Genomic DNA, 6,000 nt, shown 5'->3' with positions numbered 1-6,000 from the left:
TTTTTCTGAATTTCCCAATGATACACATTCCATGTTTTAGATATACTTGTATCAATTTCAGATTTACTTTGATATTTTACAGATTTCTGTAAAACGGTTCAGTTTGCATAATGTTTTTAAAATTGCCAAAAGGTAACGGCAGATTTTTTACTCTGTTTTCTTTGGAGATTTGTAATTCATTAGAGATTTAGACTATAATTTTTGAGGGTGTTGTTGTGTTCTATCCCACATGAAGGAATACTGAAGTGCCTTATTATGGCAGTTATTTGAGTCAGTGCCTTTTCAGGTGTTATGTACACATGATGTAATATACAGACAGGTCCAACGATCAATTACCTTTGTTTGCTCAGTGTTACACCGTACCAGGTTGATCCACCCACCTCGTCACTAAAATTTCCTTGTGTACCTATCAGTCAAGGGTTAAAGCCAACTCTTTGTAACAGCCCGGTCCTTTTTTAGCTGAATATCGAAAGCTTTTCTGAAACTTTCAAGGCTTATTTGAATTTTCTGTTTCAGTTTTGAGAACATAAAAACTAAACCGATGTTTGATGGATTTAATTACTGGGTGGTTCTGCATTGTCGCTGACATTTGTTGACGGTAACGGAAGAAACAGCTTGTGGTGCTATGGTTTGAAGTTACTAAGTGCAATATCTCTTATGCGTCTAAGCACGGAGGAAAAGCAGAAATTCAAGAACCATACAGGAACTGTTACGGTGAGAATTATTGCTATCTTTTTTCCCTTTCATAAAGTAACCACAGTTCAGAACAATTGTTAAATGGTGCAGTTTGTCATAAGGGCTTGATAGTTTCAGACAGAAGTGGGAAATTTCTTAACTCAGAGCTGTGAATCTTTGGAACTATTTACCCCATAGAGTTATGGAATGCTCCATTGTTGAGAATATTTAAGACTAAGATCAATAGTTTTTTGATCTCTCTGGGAATCAAGAGACATGGGGGCGGGAAGGAAAATGAAGTTGATAAGAGGATCAGCCATAATCGTATTGAATGACGGAGCAGTCTTGATGGGCCAAATTATGTCCTCCTGCGCCTATTATGTTCTTATAACCATAAAAATCTTGGATGACTATACAAAAAATACCTCATGATGGCATTGAGACCCCAATTAATCCTTTATAACCAAAGCAAATTTAGGATCTGAACTTTCATATGTAATCTGTCGATATGTGTTTCACTGTTTTAATATATTTTACCCTTACCATGTACAACGTTGACTAAATTGAGTAAACTTAATCATTAAAGGCATTCACAAATTTGATAATCAGTCTAATGGTGTAAGCATAATGGACCTTATGACTTCTATGTTGAAGCTCCTTGGATTTTACGATTCTATGCCGTCAGTGGAAGTTGTTGTTTAGGATTAAATATGGAGAGAAATGAATTGATAAAATGGAGTTGTGCTTGCTTAGTGATGGGAATTAAAGTGTATATGCAGATGTTTGCCTCAGGAGATGTGGAAGCAACTGGCTACATGCTCCTTTTATAGTCTTAAAATATTTCCTTTTAAAGTAATGTACGTATATGTATGGCATCCTGAGAAATTTAGGATAGGCTTCTGGATTAAACTTCGCTGTATTTTTGGGTACCTCTTTAAGAAACAAGATCTGAGATTGGCAAGCAAACCAAGGGAAACAAGTTACTTTAAAATTTAAAAAGTACAGTTTTCTTCCAGCCTCGGTTTCTAAGTTTTGACTTTTGGTTACATGAAAGGTTTATACCTTATATTCAAAAAATATTTTGCCGATTACTTGTTTTCCAAGGGCAGGATTTCACCTTCAGTATACTAAATGTGGCAACAGAGGTGAAAAATTGTGTTTCATCCACTGTCTGCAATAATGGGTATTTGCGCCGCAGTGTCTGCTTGCACGCAGGGGAAATATCCTGGTTCACGGGCACATGGCCTCTGATTCGCCAGCTCCATCATGTGCTCACTGCTTCCTCACTCCAGGCACTATATTTAAATGGCACCTGTGCACAGTTTTTTAAAAAGCTGTAGCCCAGGACTGCTCCATGGAAGACATGGCTCCCAAAGGGATGAAGCAGGCTGCTCCAAAAGTCAGTGATGCCTCATTGGAATGCCTGTTGGACACAGTTGAGGCTCGCCTTCAATGTCCTCTATACCCGTGATGGTCGGAGGACATCTATTAGCCTCACCACTGTGACTTTGCAGGAAGTGGCAGCAGTGGTTAAAGCCAACACAACAGAAGAGGTCAGCCACCTGGTACAGAAAGAGGACAAATATTCTCATTTGTGCTGCCATCACTCTTAATTCACATTCACAAGCCTATCAGACATTCACTGATATCTCATACCCTGCCAACTTAAGGAACTCTCACACGCACGTTCACATCTCCACCTGGACTCTTTTCCCCTGGGATTTGCGTTCATGGATCAGTCCTGCTCACACTCGCCATCTTTTTTTATGCAGAACAATATTGCACGCAATTGCAGAGAGTGGTCCCAGAATAGGGGTGAATGCCAAAACGCAAGGTCCTCACTAGCTTCAAGAACAGAATCATCAAAGTGGCTGGAGAGGACATGGACCATGCCGCAGCGACGGCAGGTCAGTGGCACAAACCCATATAAGAGTCTTGGACTAGCTCATCCTTTAAACAACCATACTCTGAATGCATTGACCTGGTATAAAGTTGCCTCCATGGACTACATATCTCTGCTTTCTTTCAAAAGCACCTCTGACAAGCTCCCCTGACCCTAGCGAATCAGGCCCTCAGCTCGAGCTCAGATGAGGACTTAGCCAGAATGATGATTTATTGATATACACGTGGTAAGGTAACTATCAGAATATTATACAGACCAAGTTATCATAGAGTTACATTAGACTCTCCTGAAACTACCCTTATGTGCGACTGTCCTCGTGTACGCCCCACAACCTTCTCCTGGTAGCCGGATGTCACCTGACACCACCTGCTGGTGGGAGATCACACTGCTGAGTACACATAATATTATCTACAGGCATATCACCACATCCCCTTAGGAGATATTGAAGTTTATGTATAAACATGACCGCTATCTTTATACATTTGGTATAGATATGCATAAACAATATAAGCAAATTTAACTAATGTATCCATAGACATGATATGCCTGTACGGTGTATGTCCCTTGCACATAGCTCATTGTGTCTCCCTCACAGGATTGCCCCTGTGATCACTTGGGCAGTTGCCAGCATTTTTGAAGACTGGTTTGTGTGCCGGTCTCTTGCTTCATATTGTTTTGACACAATACCTTTGGAAGGCATGTATCCTTGATGGCCGCACATGCATCACCAGCTTTTTATTTTTTCGCTTCTTCCCACGACGATGTTTACTGCTTCGCTGTATGGTCTCTGACCGCGATTCTCTGGTCCGGCGCCTGAGTGCCGGCGCCAAAACGGGAGTACTTTACTCCGGCGCCGGTTCTGAGACCCGATTCTCTGGTCCGGGGGAGGGGGGGGGCAGCATGGCGCTGGAGTGGCCCACGCCGCTCCCGCTGCCGGTCCCAGCGTCGACCCGGCGGCGCGGGGTCCGCACATGCGCAGTTGGGCAGGCGCCAACTAGCGCATGCGCAGTGGCCTTCTTCCCCGTGCCGGCCCCGACGCCAAATGGCACAAGGATCCAGGAGCTGGCACGGAGGAAAGGAGGCCCCCCCCCGACAGAGTGGCCGGCTCACCAATCGGTGGGCCCCGTTCGCGGACCAGGCCACTCCAGAGGCCCTCCTCGGGATTGGATCCCCCCTCCACCCCACAAGCCGCCCCCGGACCCTTCAACCCCGAGGTCCCGCCGGCCCAGAACGGCACCGGCGGGTCTCGGATTTTTTTGGACGGCTACTCGGCCCATCCGGGCCGGAGAATCGTGGCGCCACCGGAAGATCGCCACTACGGCTGTTTGTGGTGATTCTCCATGTGGCCTGGCGCCATGCGCACCCGCCTGATTTTTAATGGGCAGTAGAATGCCGTCCTGGCATCTGAGCGGCGTGGCACAATTTGCGCGGCCCCCCCGCCGATTGTCCTGCCCGGCGGGGAGTTGGAGATTCGTGCCCTCTGTCTTGTCAGTCATGACATCGACATTTTCTGTTTTGTTTTCAGCAGTGGGATGTACTAGTTCTCCCACTCTTCTCTTCTCTTTTTTTAATGATTATCTGGCGAGTACTTTTCACATTTGGGTTTGGAAACCCCTGTTTTAGTGCTGGTCTGCATTCTGTGCATAGAAGTGTGTGGATCCTCAGTTGGGACCTGTGGCGACAGTGTGCTTTCAAGGGTTTGTGTTGCCTCGCCCAATTCTGTGCCCTCAACTGTAGGTTGGAAAGCCTCACTCTCTGGTGCCTGGGCCATGTTGATTGCCACATTTCTGGCACAAAATGGCGACTCCTGATGGCTGCTTATAACGGCAGCCCACATTGAGACCACGTTTCTTTATGACATGCGTCACAGCGCTAATGGCACTGGTGTCTTCCTCTATGTTGCCGCTAAAATGCTTTGAGCTAAGAGTGCTGATTTGTTGTGCAGCTAACTCACTCGCATGGCAAATCGTTATTGCATGTTCCAAGATCAAATCTTCTTCCCTCAGCAACCTCTCATGGAGCTTGTCATTTGATATACCAAATACAATTTAGTCGCAGACCATTGAAGATTTCAGATGACTGAAATTGCAGGATTGGTCATTCAGCCTCAAGTAAGTGACTAAACTGTCGAAAGATTCGCCTGGTTTCTGGGTATGCATACGGAAAATGTATCTCTCACTCGCTTCATTCTTTTTGGGGAAGCAATGCCGATCAAAATACCCAATGACTTCAGGGTATCTCTTGCTTTTCTCTTCACTATCAAAAGCAAAAGTATTATATATTTCAATAGCTTGTGGACCTGCCACTGTGAGCAGCCATGTAATTTGCCTTTTTGTCAGGCTGTGCCTGCAGGCCAAGGGCCAATACATAGAGCTTATAGAACATAGAACGATACAGCGCAGTACAGGCCCTTCGGCCCACGATGTTGCACCAAAACAAAAGCCATCTAACCTACACTATGCCATTATCATCCATATGCTTATCCAATAAACTTTTAAATGCCCTCAATGTTGGCGAGTTCACTACTGTAGCAGGTAGGGCATTCCACGGCCTCACCACTCTTTGCGTAAAGAACCTACCTCTGACCTCTGTCCTATATCTATTACCCCTCAGTTTAAAGTTATGTCCCCTCGTGCTAGCCATTTCCATCCGCGGGAGAAGGCTCTCACTGTCCACCCTATCTAACCCCCTGATCATTTTGTATGCCTCTATTAAGTCTCCACTTAACCTTCTTCTCTCTAACGAAAACAACCTCAAGTCCATCAGCCTTTCCTCATAAGATTTTCCCTCCATACCAGGCAACATTCTGGTAAATCTCCTCTGCACCCGCTCCAAAGCTTCCACGTCCTTCCTATAATGCGGTGACCAGAACTGTACGCAATACTCCAAATGCGGCCGTACCAGAGTTTTGTACAGCTGCAACATGACCTCATGACTCCGGAACTCAATCCCTCTACCAATAAAGGCCAACACTCCATCGGCCTTCTTCACAACCCTATCAACCTGGGTGGCAACTTTCAGGGATCTATGTACATGGACACCTAGATTCCTCTGCTCATCCACACTTCCAAGAACTTTACCATTAGCCAAATATTCCGCATTCCTGTTATTCCTTCCAAAGTGAATCACCTCACACTTCTCTACATTAAACTCCATTTGCCACCTCTCAGCCCAGCTCTGCAGCTTATCTATGTCCCTCTGTAACAAGCTACATCCTTCCGCACTGTCGACAACACCACCGACTTTAGTGTCGTCTGCAAATTTACTCACCCACCCTTCTGCGCCCTCCTCTAGGTCGTTGATAAAAATGACAAACAGCAACGGCCCCAGAACAGATCCTTGTGGTACGCCATTTGTAACTGAACTCCATTCTGAACATTTCCCATCAACCACCACCCTCTGTCTTCTTTCAGCTAGCCAAT

The 6,000-nt window shown here is 45.4% G+C and overlaps 1 protein-coding gene across 1 annotated transcript in view; it reads left to right on the top strand.

Moving 5' to 3' along the window:
- The first annotated feature begins 434 nt into the window (after positions 1–434).
- atp8b5b (ATPase phospholipid transporting 8B5b) overlaps positions 435–6,000 on the top strand; it is a 502,620-nt gene continuing 497,054 nt past the window's right edge. Inside the window, exon 1 of the mRNA XM_072497094.1 lies at positions 435–714. The gene's annotated coding sequence lies outside the window, so the exon portion shown is untranslated. The remainder of the gene's footprint in view (positions 715–6,000) is intronic.

Source organism: Scyliorhinus torazame, chromosome 3 (genome assembly GCF_047496885.1).
Source record: "Scyliorhinus torazame isolate Kashiwa2021f chromosome 3, sScyTor2.1, whole genome shotgun sequence".
NCBI classification, from domain to species: Eukaryota; Metazoa; Chordata; class Chondrichthyes; order Carcharhiniformes; family Scyliorhinidae; genus Scyliorhinus; species Scyliorhinus torazame.
This window is presented reverse-complemented; position numbering and strand designations above follow the sequence as displayed.